The following is a 26611-nucleotide window of genomic DNA, read 5'->3' on the forward strand; positions in this document are numbered from 1 at the left end:
CAGACAGATAAATAGAATCTAGGAAGATACAACGTGAAATAAATCCAAGTGAGCACAGAGGAGTGGTGGGCCATACCAAGACTGGTATGATGCCAGAGCTTTATGCTCCAAAATACTGTTAAAAAAAAAATTAACTCTACAGTGAAATGTAACATATTAAAGAAAACACAAAATAATAAAAAAGTAAAAACAAAACAAAACAAAAAAACCAACAGGCAATGGTCTCGCTTATTCCTAAGCTCCACAGTACCAAAATGAGACATATCTGAAGTACAGTTTTGGCACTCTCACAAATGTAATCTTACACCACTCAATCTGGAATGAATCACCTGATCAGTACTAGTTATATACTATGCCTGACAGGCCCCAGCCATCCCCTATAGGAAAGTGACTTTACAATAACCAACCCATTTTGTTGCCTACTATAACCTCCTTGTTCCATTCCTTTCTGCCTATTAAGTTTTTCATTTCATACAGCAAATTGGGACTCCTGTCTGTCTCCTATATTGGATGCTGCCTGATTCAAATTAATTTTTGCTCAAACTCTTAAAATTTTTAAGACCTGGGCTGCCTGAGTTGGTCTCAGTCACTTAGGTGTCCAACTCTTGATTTCAGCTCAAATCATGTTCTCAAAGTCATGAGATCAAGTCCCACTTCTGGGCTCCGTGTTGGGTGTGGAGTCAGCTAAAGATTCTCTCCCTTTCCCTCTGCCCCTCCTTCCTCTCTCCACCTCTCTTTAAAAAAAAAAAAAAAGTTTTTTTTTAAAAGATCTCAGTTTACCTATTAGCACTTTTACTGTTAATTTGTCCATATTTGTACAAATTTGCACATAAGTTATGCTAATTTTGTATTTTGTTAATTCCATGTTAATTTTGTATATATATGTATTTAACAACATACCACATAAAACAAAAATATTAGCCTTTATTCATTTATATTTCAGAGAATTATATTATTCAAGCTTTTCACATGCAATTTGTCACTAGGATCTTTGCTACCATAGCATCTTATTTTGATATATTACATCTTCAGTTCTGTCTTAAATTGAGATACAACAATATTTAAATCTGTGTGATGCTGTAACTGGAAATTCTATCCTAACCTACAGTATCCATTCGCTTTAGATGATACTCATAATGTAACCACTTACTCTATGTCCTTGGGAAGTCATCTTTAAAAGGCTACATTACAGTGACTTCTGACACTTACAACTCTAGGATCATTTCCCCAGAAATAATTACTAAACGTGTTTAAACATTTTCTTCTTTTTTTTAACCTGTTTTAGTGATTTCTGTAAACATCCCAACTAGCATTATCGGTAGTTGTTTCAAACTAATGTGCTTTCTCCAAAAAGTTCTTTGTTATTCAAAATAATAAAAACATCTCTAATATAGGAACAGTAAAAAACTTGAGTATAAGGCCACTCCAGGGATGCCTGGGTGGCTCAGCGGTTGGGCACCTGCCTTCAGCTCAGGTCGTGATCCTGGGATCTGGGATTGAGTCCCACATGGGGTCCCTGTAAGGAGCCTGCTTCTCCCTCTGCCTATGTCTCTGCCTCTCTCTCAGCCTGTCTCTCATGAATGAATGAATGAATGAATGAATGAATGAATAAATAAATAAATAAATAAATAAATAAATAAATAAATAAATCTTCAAAAAAAATAAATAAATAAGGCCACTCCTTTTCTGACAAGCTTTTTAGGGAAACATCCTTACCCTAATTTGGGAGTATATAGGATATTAACTGCTTTTTACAGATCAAGAGTATGAAGCTGAAGAAACCTAGCTGACACACAATTAGAAGATAAGAAGAGCAAGAAACATCTCTCAGGCCAAAGTTTAAAAAAAAAAAATAAGGAAGAAGAAGGAATTTAGTTGCCAGCCCACATACAGAAGAGTAGAAGGAAACAAAATCATTAGATTATACTTCATTCTTATATCTTAATCTAGCACAGTTTGGGGATTTGAACTTTTATTTTCTTGTTGATTGTATTAACTTATTTTACCATAGTATTCATATCATGTTATTTTTATTAATATAAACCACATAAACATCATTTTTAGTAGTAATATAATTTAGTTATTGTCGAATGGTCTAGTTATTTCCAATATTATCCTTAGTAGATTCTTATACTGACAACTGGCTAATTAACATTATTCAGAATGTAATAAAAATATAAGCCCTCCAAAGATCCAAATGAAACTTCCATGAAGTCACTGATTTTTTTTATTTTGTTACCTGTTGTATCCTCATACCTCTGAGATCTCAGGAAGCACAAATATCAAAGCACAGGGCAGTTCAAGATGGCACAAAACTCTGGTTGTGTATAATTAGTGAGGAAAATGTTTACAGTCAGGAAACTGCCTTCATCACATATGGGGCCCAGGGTGGAATCAGAGCCCAAGGGTGCCAGGACAGCATTAGAAGGAAAGTAGAGTCTTGAGCTAAAGAGGTGACCTGAGGGGTCCTTATCCATACACAGAAGTAAAATTTGAAAGCAAATACTATGAGTAATTGAATCTCCCCTAACTTAGAAAAGTTGGTAAGTATCCAAATTGTATTCAAGTGGGCAACTAATGCTAGCCAGAAGGACTCAGTGAGCCATACTTAAATAATTATCTATCCTATAAACTCCTCTATTTGCTATCTCTATTTTCTTTCCTTCTTTTGGTAAGAGTTTCTGTTCAAAAATTCTCATCTTATCTCAACTACGTCAGTGTAAAATGTAAAGTTTCATCTCTCTGTAGGGAGCAATAAGGGCATCCATGAGCTAGATGGCAGGGAACCAAACTCTCCACTCAGCCCCCAAAACAGAGCAGAATCTGCTCAGCCAAAGGACAGAAGGGAATACCATTTCTTTTAGAAACTGTCCCCCCATTGGCTTGTATAGCAATATACCGTCCTGGTCCTGGTCATGGTTCTTCTGTCCTTTGATTATAGGTAGTATCCAGAACTCGATGGGATGAGCACTGGGTGTTACACTATATGTTGGCAAATCGAACTTAAATAAAAACAAATGTAAAAAAAAAAATCGATCAATTCTCAGCTTACTGCTCTTCTAACTTAGCATTCTTTGCCTTCTAAAATACAAGAGCTTGTAATAAATATTTATCATCCAAAAGACAAACTGGTATGGTGGCAAAGGCATCCTAATGAGTTAATACACATAAAGTGCTTAAAAGGGCACCCAGCACATAGGAAATATTTAGTACAAACTAGCTAATATTACTATTACTACTAGGAATCAGACTTTGCTCCATTACTTACTATATAATTTGGGCAAATATTTTTCTCTCTGAGCTTCAGCTTTCACGTATTATTTTTTTAAAAAATCATTAAAAGTCAACTTTTTTCCAGCCTTTTGTACTCACTAAAATAAAAATTTGCAATTAATTTTGATTCACAAGTCAAACAATGTAGTTACCTCACAAGGTTGCTAGAAGATTAAAACTAGAAAGGTCACATGATAAAGTAACTGAAAACCACAAAATGGTATTTGAAAGTAGGGCTCTACCCTGATAATTCCAGGTGTCCAGACCCAACATCTCTCCTAAGCTTCAGCCCACCTCACACCTCTGTTGAGCGGGAAATACTAATCATATGGAGACCACTATAGATAGAAAGAGAAAGACGTCAATGATTCAAATAGTTAATTCAGAAGCAACTATTAATCAGCCAGACCAGACATCTGGGGTGGGGTCTTGCCTTGGACTGCAGTAACAGAACAAGGAGAGAAAACAGGGGAACTCTGGACCAGTTTGCATTCAAGTACAAGAATGAAGGAAGCTGGGATGCCTGGGTGGCTCAGCGATTGGGGGCCTGCCTTCGGCTCAGGTTGTGATCCCTGAATCCGGGATCGAGTTCCGCATCAGGCTCCCTGCGAGGAGCCTGCTTCTCCCTCTGCCTGTATCTCTGCCTGTATCTCTGCCTCTCTTTCTGTCTGTCTCTCTCATGAATAAATAAATAAATCTTAAAAATAAAAAAATTTTTAAAAAAAAGAGTGAAGGAAGCCAAACACAGAGGAAATCTTCCCAAGGAGAGTTAAGGGTCTTGAGGCTACATTCCTACATGTCAACCTAAGATAAGGACAACATATGAGAAACTCAAGTTAATGACAACATAATGAGAAAACAAATAGAGTGAACCACAGCTAGAAGCAGTTCACAAAAAAACTAGTTCGGTTGCACAGTGGTAGGGGTAGGGGGGATCTTAGGAGGCATCTAGGAGGGATGTGTGTTTCATGTGAAGAATGTAAAGGAAGAGTTTTGTATGATGGGCAAAACTTGAATCGGTATGTTCCAGGGAGCCTTTGGAAGCTGTGCCCTGTGCTGCTCCATAGCCAGTAATCAAACATGTGTTAAACATCCTCCTTATTTCACCAAGCCAACCCCCTGCCTTCAAGCTTTGAAAGGTGCTACCAGGAAAAAGGAAACCTGGACTGAGGAAATAAATTCTCTTTTCTGGGATCCTGTATGGGGTCTCAGGGCAGCCCCCCTTGAAATTGTACCTACCATCCCTGGAAAGTTGGGTCCATCCAGAGAAGCAGGGAAAAAGCAAAGAGTCAACAATACTAAACTACCTGACAGATGTCTCATGTAATATATTCAACATGTCAAAGTCATAGTGATCACCTTCCCTGAAAAACTAGCTTCTGAGAGAGAATTCCTATTTTGATGTAACATTAACTTCCCGTCACCTTAGAGTCCTCACATTTCCCCATTATCTTTAGTCTCCAAGACTATAACTAGTTTCTTAAAAGTCTTATGAGTCTATCCCTTCATTTATATTATTACTATCGCTTCTCTAGAGCAGGTACTATTGCTTTAGGAATTAGCTACTGGTCCTAAGCAGCCTCCCCACCTCAGCATGAATTCATATCCTCTAAAACACTCTAAGTAATTTTGCTATATTAATCTTCCTAAAGTACTTTTCTCATAGCATTGTTGTCACCACAGTCCCATTATATGCCTCCCTTCCCCCAAACAAAACAAAACAAATTCCCAGTGTGACTAAATTAAAGCTGTAATTCTTTAACTCAGGAATCAGCAAATCTTTTCTGCAAAGGACTAAATAGTAAATATTTTAAGCTCCATGGGCCATAAGGTCTCTACACAAATATGCAACTCTGCCACAGTAGCAAAAACAGCCACAGACAATAGTAAATTAATCCATGGCTGTGTTCCCATAAAACTATTAGGCAGTTATTCCTTCTCTTCCAACTATGCCTTACTCATCAGTCATGACCATCCCCACATAAGTTCTACTTCTCACTGAGGTCCTCCATGCTTGACCCGACTCTGTGATCATTCCCTCCTTTTTACTCTTAAAATATATATTGCCTATACTTTTCACTGGGTCCTTATATATTCATGATTTCATAATGCTTTCCCCACTTACTTTTTCACATTTTCTATATCCTAGACAACTACCCTACTGTTCAAAAGTTAAAAGGTACTCATTAATTCTTTACTAGGATGATGACAATGTTAAGTTACAAGGCAATCCATGGATATACGGACCCACAACATTTTTCACCACTCCTCATATTTATAAAGATTATAGAAAGCGATCCCTACACAGTAAATACGTCAATTTTTTAAAAGGAAGAAATAAAGTATAAATCAATCAGTTTGATCTTTTTAGTATGAGATATATCTTGCAAAAAACAATGACAACATACATTCAGTAACTGAACTACTTCACAGAGGTTATTTTACAATAAACATCTTATTAGTGTTGTTGATTTAGGATAATAGTTATATTTGTAAGACTAGGAAAATATAGTCCTTAAACTGATTTTTCTGTTCCCCACGTCTCAGAAGTGATTCTTAATTTTTTGGTATCGTGGATCTCTTAGAGAAAGCTATGCCCTTTCCCAATAAGAAGCATCCAGATGGACATTTACAGAAACCTTGCATAAAATTTCTAGGGGGCTCATAGACCCTCTGAAGTTAAGAAATCCTCCCTCAGAGGGTTTCATGTTAGACATTTACAGCTCTCACTCACCTAAGAAATTTTCCTTTTAGTTCAAGTCATTCAAAAAAATGTCAATGCACCAAAGGGTCTGGGCAATATTTTTTTTTATACTGGCAGTATAAAAAAAAAATAGAACAAATAATTATACCCAAATCAGAAGATGTCAAAGATCATAAACAGAGGAAATGGAGAAATTTAGAGTTACAAGCAAATGGGTGGGCGGTGAGAGCAAAATACCAGCAAGGACTCTCAAGTTTCAATTTCATTTCATGGCTTGCTGTAAAACATCTCTATAAAATTCAAATTCAGAGATAAAAATGAGTTCCTAAATACCACTGGAATAACACACTGTCAATACAAGGGCAGCTAAATAAAACATTATAATATTCATGATACATAGTGGCTAAATTTTAATTTTCTTTCAATTAGTCTTTTTTTAAGACAAATTCATTAAATGTATTGTTAAACAGGATTTAATTTTTAATGTCTTGCACTTGGCACATGAGGAAACCAATATAGCACAAAAATCTAAATTTTAAGATTCAACATAAAAAAGTTAAAATCAAACTATCATAGAAGTAATCCATCATGAATATAATAGGTAAATTGAAGAATGTGGAATTTCAAAAATAGCCAAATTCCAGGCAGGGTCACAAGGTGTAGTGGAAGTCAGAATGACTGACTCAAAAGCTCTGTACTCTAAGGTACAGAAGGGGCCCTCAATCAGATTGAGAGGGATTAAATAAAGCTTCTCCGGACAGAGAGTAAGTAAAGCTTCTCAGGACAGACTGCAAATCACACCTTTCTGAGCTGATGCTAAAGGCCATGACCATTCATACCTTCACTCACCCCTCCACTGGAGTCAATATTCTACTGCTCTCCACATCACTCTCATCTTCTCCCAGAACACAATGTTCTCCCCATTCTTTCCCTATGTTCAAATACTAACTACCCTTTAAGACACAGAACACATCATCATCCCTCCAAGAAGCCTCTGATTATGCTTTTACCCACTGCTCTGTTCTCTCCTCTCCTGTACATAATATGATGACCACATCTCCTTGGCTTCCCATGCTGCTTCTGATCTTGACAGTCTGTCTCCTTTTATAACGTATGTCTGTCTCTACGCAGGATCTTTAGCATGAAATTAGTCATCTGTTCATGAGGTTTAAACCAATTATCTGGCACTTAAATACATCATTTTCTATTTAGTGGTTCCGAGTATACCATCTTGCTCATAAATTCATCAGCTTCCCATAAGTAGTGATTAGCAGTATTGGGTATGCAGCAAATACTCAATAAATATTTGTAAAGATTATTCAAATGTATTCAACAAGAGATACTTATTTCCTGCCCTTACTTTTTTCCTCTTATTTTTAAACACCTAGATATAAGAACCAGAGCTATTTAAATCTCACTTCCCAACACATTTTAGGGAACTTGCCACCACAAAGAATCTCCAGTCATTTTTCCTTTAAAAAGAACAGGGTGAAAAAAAAAAAAAAAAAAAGAACAGGGTGTCAAGCTTCTTTTAAGAATTCTCTCCATTTTCACCAGGACTAACTCAAAGTTCACCATGCCAGCTGTTCCAAGGACAACTAAAGAGACCATATTTTAAATATTTAACAATGTGCATCAAACAGGCAAGCTCTCTAAACTGCTTTTTCCTTAGTACAGTTAGTTGGGTTTTACACTGAGCCATCCTTGTTCATTTGCTGGTGCGCCCTCATAATCAACAGAAATATTTTTGTAAAATTGTTTGTAGGTCTCCTGATATACTGAAATAAACTTATCTATTCCTTAGGATTGGACTCTGGCCTTGTCAGCACCACTGTCTTATCAAGTGAGTGAATACTGACTGGATACTCCAATATACGAACAGAACAGACACAACAAGGGGAAAAAAAACTATAAAAGAAAACACAGATAACATAGCAATGTATGAAAGGGTGCTTGGTCTTGCTCATTGCTCTCGTGTATCTTGCCAAGAAATCTCTAATTCTACAATGTCAACAGCAAATAGATATTTTAATTTATGTTTCAGTATTTTTATGTATTTTTTACTTTTATCACATTCCTGGCATTATAATTTCCCTCTGGATGAAGAGGCTTGGGTTGAGGAAGTTACACTGCAAGGAAACAAGGGCAGGCTGGATGCTCCAATTATAACAGATAAAAGATTTGAGACTTTTCAGTATCCTGAGACACAGAAGACTGCTCCATCAAGAGTCTGCTTTCTTCCTCATTTAATGGCCTTGTCATCAGCATTGCTACCAAAGGAAGGAACATGCATTAAATAATCTGATGCCTTAGGTCCTATCTCCTTTCCCTCTCAAACGAAAATACAAAGGGGTACTACACTGCATCAACACCTGTCAAAAAATAATGATCTACATGAGACCTCAGAAATCACACAGACCAACAAAACAAAAATGTTTTAAAAGGAAAAGTGGTGCCTTCAAATGGTATCTCACACAATAGTCCAATATGTAGAAGAGACAAATGAGGGGGTGCCTTTGGTTGACTGGGATAAGGCATGGACTCATATCAACGTCTCCTCGTTCCCCAAACCTCGGGGAGACATGAAGATTTTTGTTTCAAGATTAAAAAAAAAAAGGGAAGAAAAAGTGAAGCCAAAAAGTTAAATAATTTATCCAATATCATACTACCAATGACTAAGTCAGAATTACAGTCCAGTTTCACGTAGATGGCAGCTGGGGGAACAGTGGCACCCACTCTGATTCTCTATGAAAACCTAGGACATTGTGGGAAGACTTAGGCTCGGAAGTCATGCTCAAGCTGGCATGCCAGCCCCATGCCTGTGAAACCTAAGGTTAAATTATTTAAATCTCAGTGAGTCTCATCCATGAAATAAAGTGGAGGAGGGAACACGACACTAGTATCAGAGGATCAGAGGATTCTTCTGAGGTTTAAACTAATATAAAAATTTTCAAAAAAAAAAATTTTCTAGTAGAGTATCTGTTACATAGCACAGAAACCAAAAACCTATTTGTTAAGGAAAATTTAGGACTTTCCACATTTGTCTTTCAATCGTTACATCTCCAGTAATACTGATTTCTTTGGAAGTTTTTGCAAAATTTATTTATATATGAGGGGAAAAAAAAAAAACAAATAGCATTCCAGACTGGGTTTCATGTATTATTTTAATGCATCTTATATTCAGGCAATATTATTATCAGCAGACTACTAAAATGTCCATCTGATGGTATAGTTGGTTAACATCTCTATTTCAAAAACTGAAGTGGATTTTTTTTTTTTTCCATAAAAATTCCAAAATCTTGGGATGCCTGGCTGGCTCAGTCTGTTAAGCATCTGCCTTCGGCTCAGGTCAAGGTCCCAGGGTCCTGGGATGGAGACTGTGTCAGGCTCCCTGCTCACCGGGGCATCTGCTCCTCCCTCTCCCTCTCACCCCTCCCCACTAGTGTTCTCTCTCTGTCTAGCCAAGTCTCTCTCAAATAAATAAAACCTTCAAAAAAAAAAATCCAAAATCTTTCATTTCATAACATAATGAGATTATGTATTTGTACACCACTGGAATTTTTATAAACCCCCAGATTAGATTAGGCAGAAAGAACAAAAGCATATTAGTGACCTCCAAATCTGCAGGAAATCTGCCTGCAGGAAAAGCACTGGACACCTTGACAACTGCTACTGGAAGTGCCACACATTCTGTCCACCAGAGGACAGTGTCGTCTCACTAGTAACAGAATGTGAACAATTTAGAACTCAGGAATACAATTCTGTAGTTTCAAAAAATTTCCTTCCAAGTTTTCGGGGGCGGGGGCGGGGAGGGGGGGAATATCTACTCATTGAAGGAAAACCTAGAAATCTGTCATTAGGTATCTGTAATTAGGTTAAAGTGTTATCCTAAAAGATGGTCCAGTTTTCAAAATCATGTTGTGCCTATCAATTAATCAAACCTCCAGGTGTAGGATTATCCTAAAAGGAACAAAGACTCACCATGTCCTGGTCCACTGAGCTGAGGCCCCTGGGCTCTGACCAGTCCTCATCCTCACTCAGCCTGACATGAGAACGCTCAAGAAAGTGGTGGACAGTGGCAGGTGGAATAATGTTTCCTCACGTATTTTAAACCATTTCATGCTGCTTAGGGCACACCAGTCCTGGTATTCAAATACTTGCCACTCTATACTCCAGAAAACATTCTCGCTTAGCAGTAAATACATGCAGAATTTTACTTAGGAGATGCAGTCACTCTTCTGTCTCAGTGACAAAAGCCACTGTGGACTGCCATGGGGTGAGGAGTCACTTCAAGGAAACAGCAACCATCTACCCTGAGTGATTTTAACAAGTCAGAAGACCACAAGGTTTAACCTAAACAACTTTAAACATACACACATTTCTCTATTTTATTGCATTCAGTTACCTCTTAATTTCTAGACACTCCAGTCTTAATCTTACTAGATTCATATATGGCATGAATTAATCCCTTATTAAAAGCCTTTCTCTCGTTTCCCAAATAATCTTCCTGTCCTGATTTCCTTCCATATTCCGCTAATCCTGCTTATTTTCCTTTAAATACTACATTCTCAGGGGCACCTGGGTGGCTCAAGGGCTGAGTGTCTGCCTTCAACTCAGGTAATGATTTTATAACAAATATTTTACAATGTCTCCTCCTTTATCATCCTGAAGTGACAATCAAAAATAATATAACCTGCCTAAATGTAAAGTTCAAGATAATTAATATAATAATTTATGGAATGTGGTACACTCAGCAGTTTACTAAATACAATACAAAAATTAAAATTATTTTCATTATGTAAGTACTTAGGTTAATCAGCTGCTTGCCTGCACCTAAGCACAGAGTTACCTGGACAGCAGGGCTTGAGCACAGACTAACAGGGTGTGAAGTGGACAACTCAACAGCAGGAACATGGCCTGTGGGACATGGTATTTTGAAACAGTGGACAATTTTTGTAAATTTCCAAACTAAGTAAAATCTTCCCTTGGTTCACATGATAGTTATAATCCTAGAAAATGCAGCGATATTTAAAATAATGCAGAAAACACTGTTTAGATATCCTAAGTACAGATCATTAAAAACACATTTTCTCCCCTATGGGACCATCCAGGAGGACACTTAAAGTCATGCAGCATATTGAACACTTCTTCCCTGTACAGAACTGTCCCAAGCACTACAGGATACTACCATCCCTGGTCTGACCCATGAAAGGCCAGTAGCCAACCTTCATTCCCAATCATTGTGACAATTAAAAACATCCCCACAAATTTCCAAAACCACTGCCTTAAAATAACCATCAACCTCCTCAAGCAATAAGAACAGAGGCAGCTGTATCAGGCTGCAATCTTACTTTCCCTCATACTACTGTCTGACGTTATAGTAACTCCAGAATCTTTACCTCATTCCACCTATACAAAAATGTTTTCCAAAGCAAACATTTACATACATACTAGCAAAACAAAAATTGCTGATGAAATTCCACATGAATAGACAAATTATCACAGATATGTGAAAACTTCTTCATCAATTCTTTAAAAATTAATGCACATTTTTATAATCAAATCACATTTTCCTATTGACATTACTTTTTAATTTCAGAGATGTCTTCTCATTTCACTGATGGGTCTTCAAACTGGCAGTGGTCCCTAAGCCCTTCGGTTTTGAATGTCTGTAAAATATATCCACAATCATAGTTCAAATGTATTGATAAATCCTTTTAGTAGTAAGAAAAATTTTAAATGCAGTTTTTAAATTCCAGTTAGTTAATGTACAGTGTAATATTAGTTTCATGTGTACAGTATAGTGATTCAGCACTTCTATACCATACCTGGTGCTCATCACAAGTGCCCTCCTTAATCCCCATCACCCAGTTCATGCATCCCTCCACTGACCTCCCCTCTGGTGACCATCAGTTTGTTTTCTATAGTTAAGATTCTGTTTCTTAGTTTGCACCTCTCTCTCTCTCTCTTTTTTCCCTTTGCTCATTTGTTTTATTTCTTTGCTCATTTGTTTTATTTCTTATATTTCACATATGAATGAAATCATATGGTGTCTTTCTCTGAACAACTTATTTAGCTCCATCCACACGTTGCAAATGGCAAGATTTCATTCTTTGTGATGGCTGAGTAATATTCCATTGTATATATATACAACTTCTTCTTTATCCATTCATCAGTCAGTGGACACGAGCTATTTGCATAATTTGGCTGTTGTAGATAATGCTGCTATAAACATCAGGGTGCATGTATCCCTTTGAATCAGTATTTTTAATACAGTGGTTCTTAAGCTTGTCTGTATAATAATCACCTGGAGGGCTGCTTAAAAATTTAGAGATGCCAGGCAGCCCAGGTGGCTCAGTGGTTTAGCGCTGCTTTCAAGCCTAGGGTGTGATCCTGGAGACCCAGGATCGAGTCCCACATCAGGCTCTCTGCATGGAGCCTGTTTCTCCTTGTGTCTGTGCCTCTCTCTCTCTCATTTTCTCTCATGAATAAATAAAATCTTAAAAAAAAAATTTAGAGATGCCTGAGTGCCTTGCCCAGAGATTCTGATTGCATAGGCCTAGAGAAGGTAGGGCCCAGGAATCTTCATTCTTTTTAAGAGTTCTATGAAAAGGTGATTTTCATGCTGGCAGGGCGAGATTCAGTTTTGTGCCTCCTGAAACTTGCCCAATTTGGGGTATTCTCATTAAGAGAAAGAAGAAAAAACTGCTATGTCTCTCAAGGCCTTGGAAAAGTCCTCTGCGTTAGCTTCATGATATACCCCCTGCTGGATGCTAGTCAGGGTTGCAAAGTATGACATAATGAATCATTATTGCAAAACATGACTGAATGTGTCAAGTCTTACACTAGTATGACTTTGAAGCAGAGACCATAAGCTCAAAATGCCTACAAACTTCAGGTTACAAGCATAAGGCAGGCAAAACAGGAGACCACACAAAAGGGCTGGTGACCGCTGGTGAACCTGAGCTCCAACAGGGCCAGCTGCTACTTAGCATCAGTGCCCACTGAGCATTGCAGTCTCAAATTTTTAACAGAAGGTTGAAATCTGGGTTTTTGTATGAAATCTCCCAAATTTTAAAAGTTAGCTTAATTTTTAAATAAAACATTGGCTAAGCTAAACAAAGCATGAATGAAAGACAGCTGCATATAACCCTTGCTTTACAAAATAAAAGGGAAAAGACACCTTCTACCTAAAAATAAAAGGAAACTTAAGATTAGACAGTTGATTTAAGGAAGACGGAGAGCAATGCTGCCAAAGGCACACTTTGTAAAGCAGTCTGTACACTTGACAATAAAATATTTGGTTCAGGGATCCATCTCAAGGACCCAAATTTACTCTAAAACATCCCAACAGCACTCGGCAAGTTCTGCAAGTCAAGAACAGACTATCTCTCTAGTATGAAACACAGACACATTGAAACACTAGTATGTGTTTGAAACACTAGTATGTGTTTGAATACACTAGTATTAAACACTAGACACATCTAGTATGAAACAAAGAAGAGAAATCCTTAAAAATGAATCCTTAGTGGCTAATAAGTACCTAAAATAAGTTTGATCTCAACTACATGTGGTGCCTTTAGTTTAGCGAGATAAAAGCTTTTTTCTAAATCACTATGCTGTACACCTAAAACTAATTTAACCTTATGTATCAACTATACTTCAATTTGGAAAAAAAAAAAAAGCTCTCTTTTCCGATTGAGATGTCCTGTTCTAAAGTTGATTGTATCCCACTCTCAAAGTCAAATCCTGTTCAGTATTTCAATAGGTGCCTTAAAAAAAATATAATGAACAATGGTTCAAAAAAAATGGATCTCCTAGGTAAAATTAAAATACTGTACTGAGCAGAGAGAGGAGGAACAAGCTTTTCAACATGCCCTCCACATTGATTTCTGCAACGTTCCTTAGCTATCTCAGTCCAAGAAACACCAGGCAGTTCTGAGGAGGTGGCTGAGGCTACCAGTATACAGTTCATTGCGCACGTATGTGGACCAAGCCAGGAGAAGATGAAATGCTGGATTATCATTACCCAAAATGCTACCCAGAGACAAAGATTACAGTCACTTCCTGGCCTACTTCACCACGCCAAAACAGACCACTGAAGACTACAGCCTATCCAGCAGGGTCTATGCAATAGCTAAAATAACAGAGGACATCTGGACATTTGGCCAATTTAATAAGGGCCAAGGATTGGTGAGCTAGTCTAATATATACTTGTGTATCATACTGTAAAATTATCTTTCTGCTTCCCATCATGGGTGGGAAGGAGGCTGGGAAGGGTAAAGGAAGGAGCAAACTAAAAACAATGTGCCAAAGACAGAGGATTTACCAAAGGACTAGGCATAAAATAACAAACCAACTTGTATCTGTGATGAAGACAAGAAAATAATACAACAGAAGACCCTAGAGTTAGTGGATTTGTCATTTGTTACTTCAAACGTTTGTGGTTTTCTACACCAACCCACATTTTTCCTAAAGCAATGTCTCCTAGCTTTCCTGGGTCCCGGGTCCAGATGCAATGAATAGGGTTAGGCTGCAATGCTACTTTGTTTGCATCCTGCCTTCCAGGAATTTGGTGTGAATGGGGAGGAGGTCAACACAATCAAAAAGATGCTCCACATTTACCCAAAACCTTCCATCATTAAGAATTATTCAGCTGCCTTCTCACACCAAAAGCAAAGGAAGGAAACCAAGGAAAAAAGGGAAAAACAATTAAAAGATCATGAGGAAAGGTTAAGGGAAATAAATGACAGCCTCAGAAGGAAAAATCTACATTTAATGGGGTTCCAGAGGGCACCAACAGGGACAGAGAACCAGAAAGTGTATTTGAACAAATCATAGCTGAGAACTTCCCTAACTTGGGGAAGGAAACAGGCATTCAGATCCAGGAGACAGAGATACCCCCCTAAAATCAATAAAAGCCATTCAACACCCCAATATTTAATAGTGAAAATTGCAAATTCTAAAGATAAAGAGAAGATCCCTAAAGCAGCCAGAGACGAGAGATACCTAACCTTTATGGGGAGAAGTATTAGGTTAACAGCAGACCTTTCCACAGAGACCTGGCAGGCCAGAAAGGGCTGGCAGGATATATTCAGGATCCTAGATGAGAAGAACATGCAGCCAAGAATACTTGATCCAGCAAGGCTCTCATTCAGAATAGAAGGAGAGATAAAGACCTTCCAAGACAGGCAGAAAATGAAAAGACTATGTGACCACCAAACCAGCTCTGCAAGAAATATTAACGGGGACTCTTTAAAAAAAAAGAGGAAGTCCAAGGAAACAATCCACAAAAACAGGGACTGAGTAAGTACTATGATGACACTAAATTCATATCTTTCAATACTAACTCTGAACGTGAATGGGCTGAACGATCCCCTCAAAAGGCGCAGGGTTTCAGACTGGATAAAAAAGCAAGACCCATCTATTTGCTGTCTACCAGAGACTCATTTTAGACCTAAGGACACCTACAGCCTGAAAATAAAAGGTTGGAGAACCATTTACCATTCAAATGCTCCTCAAAAGAAAGCAGGGGTAGCTACCCTAATATCAGATAAATTAAAGTTTATCCCAAAGACTGTAGTAAGAGATGAAGAGGGACACTATATCAGACTTAAAGGACCTATCCAACAAGAGGAACTAACAATCATGAATATTTATGCCCCGAATGTGGGAGCTGCCAAGTATATCAATCACTTAATAACCAAAGTTAAGACAAACACACAGGATTTTTTTAAAGATTGATTGATTGATTGATTGATTGATTGATTGATTTATGTATGTTAGACATAGAGAGGGAGAGAGACAGAGGCAGAGACACAGGCAGAGGGAAAAGTAGGCTCCATACTGGGAGCCCGATGCAGGACTCAATCCCGGGACTCCAGGATTGTGCCCTGAGACAAAGGCAGGGGCCAAACAGCCGAGCCCCCGAGGGATCCCCAAGACAAAATTAGATAATAATATGCTAATACTGGGAGACTTGAACACAGCACTTTCTGTAATTGACAGATCTTCTAAGCACATCTCCAAAGAAACAAGAGCTTTCAATGATACACTAGACCTGATGGATTTTACAGATATTTACAGAACTTTATATCCAAATGCAACTGAATACACATTCTTCTCAAGTGCACATTGAACCTTCTCCAGAATAGACCACATACTGAGTCACAAATCAGGTCTTAACCGATACCAAGAGATTGAGATTGTGCCCCGCATTTTTTCAGACCATAATGCTGTGAAACTAGAACTAAACCACAAGAAGAAGTTTGGAAGGAATTCAAACACGTGGAGATTAAATACCATCCTGCTAAAAGATGAAAGGGTCAACCAGGAAATTAGGGAAGAATTAAAAAGATATATGGAAACTAATGAGAATGAAGATACAACCGTTCAATATCTTTGGGAAACACCAAAGCAGTCCTAAAGGGGAAATACTTGGCAATACAAGCATCCATCCAAAAACTGGTAAGAACTCAAATACAAAAGCTAACCTTGCACCTAAAGGAGCTGGAGAAAGAACAGCAAACAGATCCTACACCCAGCAGAAGACTGTTAATAAAGATTCGACAAAGCTCAATGAAATAGAGACCAGAAGAACTGTGGAACAGATCAACAAAACCAGGAGTTGGTTCTTTGAAAGAATTAATAATATAGATAAACCATTAGCCAGCCTTATCAAAAACAAATGAGAAAAGATTCTAATTAATAAAATCATGAATGAAAAAGATCACCACCAATACCAAGGAAATACAAACGATTGTAAAAACATATTATGAGGAGCTATCTGCCAATAAATTAGGCAATCTAGAAGAAATGGATGTATTTCTGGAAAACCACAAGCTACCAAACTCGAACAGGAAGAAATTGAAAACCTGAACAGGCCGATAACCAGGGAGGAAAATGAAACAGTCATCAAAAACCTCCCAAGACTCAAAAGTCTAGGGCCAGATGGCTTCCCACGGGAATTCTATCAAACGTTTAAAGAAGAAACCATACCTATTCTCCTAAAGCTGTTCCGAAAGATAGAAAGAGATGGAGTACTTCCAAACTCATTTTATGAGACCAGCATCACCTTAATTCCAAAACCAGACAAAGACCCCACCAAAAAGGAGAATTATAGACCAATATCCCCGATGAACACAGATGCAAAAATTCTCAACAAGATACTAGCCAATAGGATCCAACAATACATTAAGAAGATTATTCATCATGACCAAGTGGGATTTATCCCCAGGATGCAAGGCTGGTTCATACTCGTAAAGCAATCAGTGTGATAGATCATATCAACACAAGAAAAAACAAGAACCACAGGATCCTCTCAATAGATGCAGAGAAAGCATTTGACAAAATACAGCATCCATTCCTGCTCAAAACTCTTCAGTGTAGGGATAGAGGGAACATTCCTCAGCATCTTAAAAGCCATCTACGAAAAGCCCACAACAAATATCATTCTCAGTGGGGAAACACTAGGAGCCTTTCCCCTAAGATAAGGAACATGACAGGGATGTCCACTCTCACCACTGGTATTCAACATAGTACTAGAAGCCCTAGCCTCAGCAATCAGGCAACAAAAAGAAATAAAAGGCATTCAAAATGGCAAAGAAGAAGTCAAACTCTCCCTCTTCGCCGATGACATCATACTGTACCTAGAAAACCCAAAAGACTCCACCCCAAGATTGCTAGAAGTCGTACAGCAATTTGGCAGTGTGGCAGGATAAAAATCAATGCCCAGAAATCAGTGGCATTTCTATACACTAATAATGAGACTGAAGAAAGAGAAATTAAGGAGTCAATCCCATTTACTATTGTTACCCAAAAGCATAAGATACCTAGGTATAAACCTAACCAAAGAGGTAAAGGATCTATACCCTAAAAACTACAGAACACTTCTGAAAGCAATTGAGGAAGACACATCATGGATTGTAAGAATTAATATTGTGAAAATGTCAATGCTACCGAGGGCAATTTACACATTTAATGCAATCCCTATCCAAATACCATGGACTTCCTTCAGAGAGTTGGAATAAATCATCTTAAGATTTGTGTGAAATCAGAAAAGACCCCAAATAGCCAGGGGAATTTTAAAAAAGAAAACCACAGCTGGGGGCATCATAATGCCGGATTTCTGGTTGTACTACAAAGCTGTCGTCATCAAGACATGTGGTACTGGCACAAAAACAGACACATAGGTCAATGGAACAGAATAGAGAATCCAGAGGTGGACCCTCAACTTTATGATCAACTAATATTCAACAAAGTAGGAAAAACCATCCACTGGAAAAGACAGTCTCTTCAATAAATGGTGCTGGGAAAATTGGACATCCACATGCAGAAGAATGAAACTAGACCATTGTCTTACACCATACACAAAGATAAACTCAAAGTGGATGAAAGATCTAAATGTGAGGCAAGAATCTATCAGAATCCTAGAGGAGAACACAGGCAACACTATTTTTGAACGTGGCCACAGCAACTTCTTGCAAGATACATCCATAAAGACAAGGGAAACAAAAGCAAAAATGAATTATTGGGACTTAAGATAAAAAGCTTCTGCACAGCAAAAGAAACAGTCAATAAAACTAAAAGACGTCCTACAGAGTGGGAGAAGTATTTGCAAATGACGTATCAGATAAAGGGCTAGTTTCCAAGATCTATAAAGAACTTCTTAAACTCAAAAGCAAAGAAACAATCTAATCATGAAATGGGCAAAAGACATGAAGAGAAATCTCACAGAGGAAGACATAGACATGGCCAACATGCACATGAGAAAATGCTCTGCATCACTTACCATCAGGGAAATACAAATCAAAACCACAATGAGATACCACCTCACACCAGTGAGAATGGGGAAAATTAACAAGGCAGGAAACCACAAATGTTGGAGAGCATGTGGAGAAAAGGGAACCCTCTTACACTGTTGGTGGGAATGTGAACTGGTGCAGCCACTCTGGAAAACTGTGTGGAGGTTCCTCAAAGAGTTAAAAATAGACCTGCCCTACGACCCAGCAATTGCACTGTTAGGGGATTTACCCCAAAGATACAGATGCAATGAAACGTCGGGACACCCGCACCCCGATGTTTATAGCAGCAATGTCCACAATAGCCAAACTGTGGAAGGAGCCTCGGTGTCCATCGAAAGATGAATGGATAAAGAAGATGTGGTTTATGTATACAATGGAATATTCCTCAGCCATTAGAAATGACAAATACCCACCATTTGCTTCAACGTGGATGGAACTGGAGGGTATTATGCTGAGTGAAGTAAGTCAATCGGAGAAGGACAAACAGTATATGTTCTCATTCATTTGGGGAATATAAATAATAGTGAAAGGGAATATAAGGGAAGGGAGAAGTAATGTGTGGGAAATATCAGAAAGGAAGATAGAACATAAAGACTCCTAACTCTGGGAAACGAACCCGGGGTGGTGGAAGGAGAGGAGGGCGGGGGGTGGGGGTGAATGGGTGATAGGCCCTGAGGGAGGCACTTGATGGGATGAGCACTGGGTGTTATTCTGTATGTTGGCAAATTGAACACCAATAAAAAATAAATTTATTATTAAAAAAAAAGAGAGTAGATCTTAAATATTTGCTTAGAGAGTAGATCTTAAATATGCTCACCACAAACAAAAAAGAACAGAAAGAAATAGTGACTATGTGACATATACATGTGCTAACTAAACTTAATATGGTAATCACTTCACAATATATTTATATATCAAGTCATCACATTATATACCTTAAAATTACACAATGCTATCTGTCAATTATATGTCAATAAAACTGGAAAAAAAAGAATTATTCAGGCTTCTGGGTTACTATGACAGACAAGGACACAAGTTTGCCTCCTCTCATTTTCTAAGTCCTATTAAAATGAAAACAGGGACGCCTGGGTGGCTCAGTGGTTGAGCATCTGCCTGCAGCTCAGGGCACGATCCTGGGGTCTGGGGGATCAAGTCCCACATTGGGCTCCCCACAGGGGGCCTGGTTCTCTCTCTGCCTATGTCTCTGCCTCTCTCGCTGTGTCTCTCATGAATAAATATATAAAATCTTTTTTAAAAAAATAAATAAAATGAAAGCAAATTTCAAAAGAAAATAAATGTGTTAACAATGCTGAGAAAAAGAGGAAAATTATTAAGCCAGAAATTTTAATGAGTCTTTCAGACTGAAAAGGATAGGGTTATAGTCACAGGTAAAATAAAGCAGAAATCACAACCAAGACCTTAACCCAGAAGGGTTCAGATAAAGCCCAGAGAAACAAAAAGCCCAGGGTTGACAGGTGTCCATACCTAGAATGGGAAGAAGAATAGATGTCACTCTGATTAACTGAAGAATTATCTATAAAACAGCTTCCCATGTTAGACCCTCTCCCACCATCCTCCCTACCTAGAGGCTTGGTGGTCTCTAAGCACTTAGCCTGATTATAGCAGGCAGTCCACCGGCCTACCCCGTACCAGTTGACAAATCTCAACTCATCAAGATTCTTCTCAGCCCTCTCTATTTACAAGAAAGAGGACTGCTGGGGATGCACTCCACACATATAGAGAAATTCTAGGTATCTATCTTTGGGTACTCAGTCTTTTAATTCATACCATATGGATGGGAAAAGAATAACTCCAACAGACATTTGAGGAAAGACAGCAGCTTCCAAGAGAAGTTCCAAAATTTAATAAAATAGAACTGACTCTGGATGAAGTAGAAATTATATGAACAGAAGGTAATCTTAAAAAACAAATATGATTAATTCTTTAGAGATTCAACATAAAATGGATACATAAAAGAGATTACAATGAAAATTGAGTGATCAGAGAATGAGAAACATCTTTTGAAATTATAAATATAATTATCAAAGTGAAACTTTTATTAGAAAGAATATAAGGTAATATTTTAAAATAGAGAAAAATAAGAGACACTGACCATTAACCACATCCTAGCAAACCAACATCCATGTAATAGGATTTTTTGTGTGTGTAACAGGAATTTTGAAGTAAAAACCATCAAAAAAGTGGAGAGGGAATAAAAAAAGAAAAAATAGAACAAATGTTTCCAGAGCTACAGAAAAATACAACTGAAAGAGCTCAACAGGTGTCATGTAGAAAGTACGATGAAAGATTCACGCCTCCGGACACATCAGAGGACAGTGGTAAAAAGAATACTTAAAAGTTTCCAAAGAGAAAGAGCAGATGGCATATAAAGGAGCAAGCATCAGAATGACATCAGTACCAATGGGCGCAACAGAAAGTGAAGCAGTAACATCAGACTTTTTAAAGGAACCTAGACATTCACTCTGGAAAAAAACAACAAAGCATAAAAACAGGATAGTCATTTTCTGACATACAAAGCTGAGAAATATTACCAATCCCAGAACTTCTCCAAAAGTATTACTAAAGGTTAAAGGACATACTCCAGCCATAAAAAAAAAAAAAAAAAAAAAAAAAAAAAGATTCCAAGAATGAAATGTGGAATCCAAGAAGTAGTAAGTACATCTAATCAAGAATGCAATAAACAACAAAAAAGTTATGTTAGGGATGCCTGGGTGGCTCAGTGGTTGAGCATCTGCCTTTGGCTCAGAGCGTGATCCCAGGTCCTGGGATCGAGTTCCTCATCGGGCTCCCCACAGGGAGCCTGCTTCTACCTCTGCCTGTGTCTCTGCCTCTGTGTCTCTCATGAATAAATAAAATCTTTTTAAAAAAATTCTGTTAAAACCTAAGTAGAATATCTGGATAAAGGCCTAGAAAACTTTTGGCACAAATTAGCACAAGTTGTCAGAAGGTTCTAAGGATGTGTTCAAGATGAAAATGAATGACCTGTTACAAATAATACAGATATACCTAGTGATAAAGTGAAGACATAACAACTGATGAATAAATTATAACAATCTGTTGGCCCCGCCCCTCACTCTTTTCTCCCTGCTGCTCTGGTCAACTGTATACCCATGAACGGCAGGCTGTCGACACAAGATCTACTTCTGTTTCACATCAGATCCAACCCCATGAACGGCAGGCAGCTAACACAGGATCTACTTCTGTTTCACATCAGATCCAACCATGTTAACATTCTGCTAATGCTGATGCTGGTTTTAAATTCTTAGAGTCAATGTGTAGCAAAACACAAAAGATTTTGTCATATTACAGAACAGAAGATTGTGCCATCAGTTCCTGTAGAAGTAAAGATGAGTTGGATGGAGGCTTAGCATGGGGAAGGGGGAGACAGAAGGGGAAATGCAGAGGTGCTACATTCTCATTTTATAGAAGGTTGTGAGATGACTTTTTAGAACGGATGGCTGAAGAAACAAAGTTTGAAATATTAATATTTGTAACCAAGTAAATAATAAAAACACAACTTTTGTTACGGGGTATGGGTAGAATATAATATGAGTCAAATTTCTGATTTTTCATATTATAGAATTAATATTTTTTAATAATACGTTTCAAGTAGATAAGAAATACAGATGTAAGCATATTATCTATAAGGCAATTACACTAAAAGCTTTTTTAAAAAGGAAAAGAAAAAAAGTTGAATAAAAAAGCAATAATGAGTCAAAACAGCAATCACTGTCACTGGGAAGAATAACTGGAGGAGACTGTGGTGGGGTCCTCACTTGGAGCAGTGAGGGGTAGGGCTCCCGGGGTTTAGAGAGAGATTGGGAGACCCGTGTTGGCAGGCAGCATGCCTCAAGGAAGGGAATGGAGAGTGGTACAGAAGGTGACTCTCTTTTCTGGCCATGCATGACTGGGTAAAAGTTATAGGTTTCAGATTATACACACATATCATTTGGATAATTTTGTTCATTACTCTAGTCCAAAACCTATAACAATGTCTGCTACAGAGTAACCACTCATATATTTACTGAACAAGGAAGAAACAAGAAAAGAAGAAACATTTGTGCACTCTAGGGTATGGAACATACAAACAAAAAAAAATCAGAACTGGGGCACCTGGGTGGCTCAGTGGTTGAGCGTCTGCCTTTGGCTCAGGGTTTGATCCTGGAGTCTTGGGATCGAGTCCCACATCGGGCTCCCTGCCTGGAACCTGCTTCCCCCTCTGCCTGTGTCTCTGCCTCTCTCTTTCTGTGTCATGAATAAGTAAATAAAATCTTTAGAAAAAAAGGAGAACTTTACCAAAATGAGACCATATTGCTGGGAATTACTGATGTTCTTCTCTTCTCCTTCTTTTTACTTCTCTATAGATAACATTTGATAAGCAGGGGGGAACGCGGGCTTCAAAAAAGAGTTCATCAGCCCCCACCAAATGTAAACTTAATAATGTGCACCTAATCTCACATTGTGGAATTTTTTTTTATTCCCCTATCTACATATTTTTTTATTTTCTGTATGTTGTATTTGGTTCATGTTCAAATATGTGTTCTCTACTTCATACTTTGCTCTTTCATCATAATGGTTTCTTTCCCCTCTTTTATCTTTTAAACAAACCAATTTTACAATTTCAAAATATTCTACTGCCTCTAGTTCTTTGGGTCTTGATACCCTATTTGTTGTGCATCTAGGGACTTCCCTTCCTTCCATGCAAGTTCCTTCCTTTTTGCAATTTATACCATTTTATTGTGAGTTGATCAATGTTATGGATTACAGACTTATTTATTAATATGAGTTTTCTACGTCCTGAGCTGTGAAATGATTTCTCAGTGGTTTTGCATTTACTTTGGGAATACTCTGTGGGTTTTCCCCAGTCTGTGAATGGAGTGGGGAGGCCAACAGGGGAGCTCTCATGCTCTACCACTGGCCAACTGCAGACCTCAACATGAAGGGAGACGCTGTGGTTTCACAACAGGAAAAAGCTTACTTCATGATTCCAGCGGGAAAAAGGAAGAATTTCTCATTGGCCAGCAATAAGCTCAGCCAATAATGCCACAACTCAACCAATGAGAAATGTCACCACCTTAAGCTCTCACTTTCTTCCAACAGACTTTTGTTAAAAGCAGCCCCTTCCAACTTCCTTTCTCGCTATAAAGTAAGGTTCCTCTCCTTGGATCTGCTATGTTTTACCATAGTTTGCGTGTCCCAAACTGCAATCGCTCTACTATTCCTGAATCAGCTGATTTGCTAGTAAAGTTAAGAGGCTCTTTTACTTTTAAGGTTAACAGTCGAACACCAGTTTTGTGTTCATTTCTAGATATCATGTGAAGATACACCTGGATCTCTACCCCCTCTGTACTGCAGCCTTGGATTTCATTCCATGTGAGTGATGTTTCCCCCCTCAGAGCTCTGGAAAACCAATATCAATCCCCAGGCCCCTCACCTCCTCTCTGATCTCCATCTCATTCTAAAGCATCTAAACTATGTATCCATGGGCAAGTTCTTTAAGATTTCTGAGGTGCATTTCTTTACCTACTTACCTTAAAAAGTCTATAGATCAATAAAGAATATAGGAGTAAGATTTTGTCAACTTCTAAGAGTTAATATAAGAAGTTGACTCCCCTTCTAGCATCCTATAGGCCCTTTTACTTCCTCACACACTTCCATAAGTCCCTTGTTCTCCCTATAAGTTAAGGAACAGAGTCTTAGTTTTCTTCAAAGACTTTCTCAAATATTTTTTCCTTCCAGATTGTGACCAAAAGAAAGACCAACCAACCATGGTCATTTGATACTGCCTTACAAACACATCAAAAAATATGCTTTCCCAAGCCACCCTCCTGTTAAACTATATGTTATTTGGCTAGTTTAGAAAAGCTGTGCTGGTCATCAAAGTGTGGCAACCTACAGGGGAAAACTGAAAGGCACTGCCACCCAAACACTAATTCATATAGGCCTTATGGCTAGCCTAGGTAAGGTTCCTATGATATCTCTTTTTATCTCTTTGAAGTTCAATGCAGCTCACACATATTCCAACAGCTGATTGGAATGGAAGAGGGGAACCTACCTCTGGTAGCTCACAGCCTCATTAAGTCACATCACAACTCATGTCACACATAGCTCAGAGCCTCTCAACAAGTACCAACCACTGCTCTAGCCCTTGAGAAGCTCCTGAAAGCTACAGCTCCAGGAAGCAGAGGGAACACAGAAACCAGAGAAGCACAGTTATCTGTTTCCTTTCACTATACTGATGGACAGATAATGAGAATCTAGATCTTAATTTCAAGCCAAAGGATTCTTCCCACTATTCACATGTTCTCCTGTATCCCATCCAACACCCTAAGCCTTGTCATTGATTCAAAATCTCCGCGGTAAGCTATAGTTGGCAAATAATCTTGACTTGTTTTCCCTGGAACCTCCCACCTACAACTCCTGTTAAATCCCTGCTCAATGGCAAAGTCTAAGCCTTCTCTTGTTGTAGCAGCACCACTTTCCTTGGGCCTGACTGGGGATCACAAACCAAGTGACTGTGCCTGATCTGATTATGTCATTACTAGGGCTCTACCCCTCAAGCGACAACACCAGAGTATGACTGGGGATGTGTCCATTTCTCCAGCAGGCTGTTTCTGAAGCACCTAGTCTAAATCACTTATTAAATTCACTTTTTTTTTAAGGAAAAAAACAATCTTTGTGGAAAGAGGTATGTCCATCAATCAAATTCAAATAAAACACTGTCCTATTCTCTCCACTACCTTACCCTACAGTCTTCTAAATTTGGGCAGTGTTTGGATGAAAGATGACTAGTCTATGTAAAAAACTTCAATAGTGTTTTTGAAATGAAAAAAATATGCCATAAATTTTGTAAAGATATGAAAAGATACGTAAAGATATGAAAATGATCTTACAACCCTCCTGTGGTAAGCAACAGCTTCTGCTACTCTATTCCAATTTCCAGATCAATTCATCTAGATTTGCCACTTTCATTTGCACACCTGGATAAAATTCAAACTCTTTACCTTGCCGTAGAAGGCCCTACATGTTTTTGCCCCTTTTTAAATGATTATCTTGCTAAACTTCTCTCTTACTGATATGCTTTGTTAACCAACCAGGCTAGTCTCTTTCCCGTCCTTCAAACAATTTTTATTTTCTGCCACCATACCCTTACTCATATCATCCCTTCCAACCTGAAATGCCCTCCCCAGACGTCCTACTAATCAGAACACTAGTCATCCTTTACAAAAGAGTCCAACTTCTACTTGCTTCATGAAGTCACGCTGACAGTAATCATTCCCTCCCTCTAGTCACTTACAGAAATGTTACTCCCTGACCAAAGGAAAAGCTCCTAAAGGCAAAGAATTCTAACTTCTTTGCCCCTCACAGTGTCAAGTACAAGTGACTACACATAATAAGTGTTCTTTAAATATATCTGTTCAATAAATGTATGCATACTTTCACACTAGAAACAAATAATACTAACATTTTCACCAAGGCCAATAAAAATAGGTTTAAAATGTCATTAAAATTTCATTTGGATTTGCCTCAGGTATACAGGTATACTCAAAACCTGAATAAGGAAGAACCAAACTCACCCACCAAGTCAGAGAACTATGTAGACATTTGATACTATCTCTACATAGCGAAGTAAAAATAATTTTTTATCAAAGTCCAAAAAAAGCTTAATCAGCACAAAATCACAATGTGAGAAGCAAAGATAAGGCTATGTCAAGGACTTTTAAATAGTCTTGGGTGAATCAGTATTCTCTGTCTGAGAAATAGTGAATAGATGATTAAGTGCCCCAACCTCAAGCCCAGAATAGTTAGG

At 38.1% G+C, this 26611-nt stretch overlaps 1 protein-coding gene across 6 annotated transcripts in view; it reads right to left on the bottom strand.

Moving 5' to 3' along the window:
- PSD3 (pleckstrin and Sec7 domain containing 3) overlaps nucleotides 1–26611 on the bottom strand; it is a 588043-nt gene that overhangs the window by 419043 nt on the left and 142389 nt on the right. The window contains exon 2 of one of the 6 annotated variants that reach the window (XM_049095088.1): nucleotides 11564–11646. The exons of the other annotated variants lie outside the window; for them this stretch is intronic. The gene's annotated coding sequence lies outside the window, so the exon portion shown is untranslated. The remainder of the gene's footprint in view (nucleotides 1–11563; nucleotides 11647–26611) is intronic. 6 annotated transcript variants of the gene reach the window in all.

Source organism: Canis lupus, chromosome 16 (genome assembly GCF_003254725.2).
Source record: "Canis lupus dingo isolate Sandy chromosome 16, ASM325472v2, whole genome shotgun sequence".
In the NCBI taxonomy this organism is placed as follows: domain Eukaryota; kingdom Metazoa; phylum Chordata; class Mammalia; order Carnivora; family Canidae; genus Canis; species Canis lupus.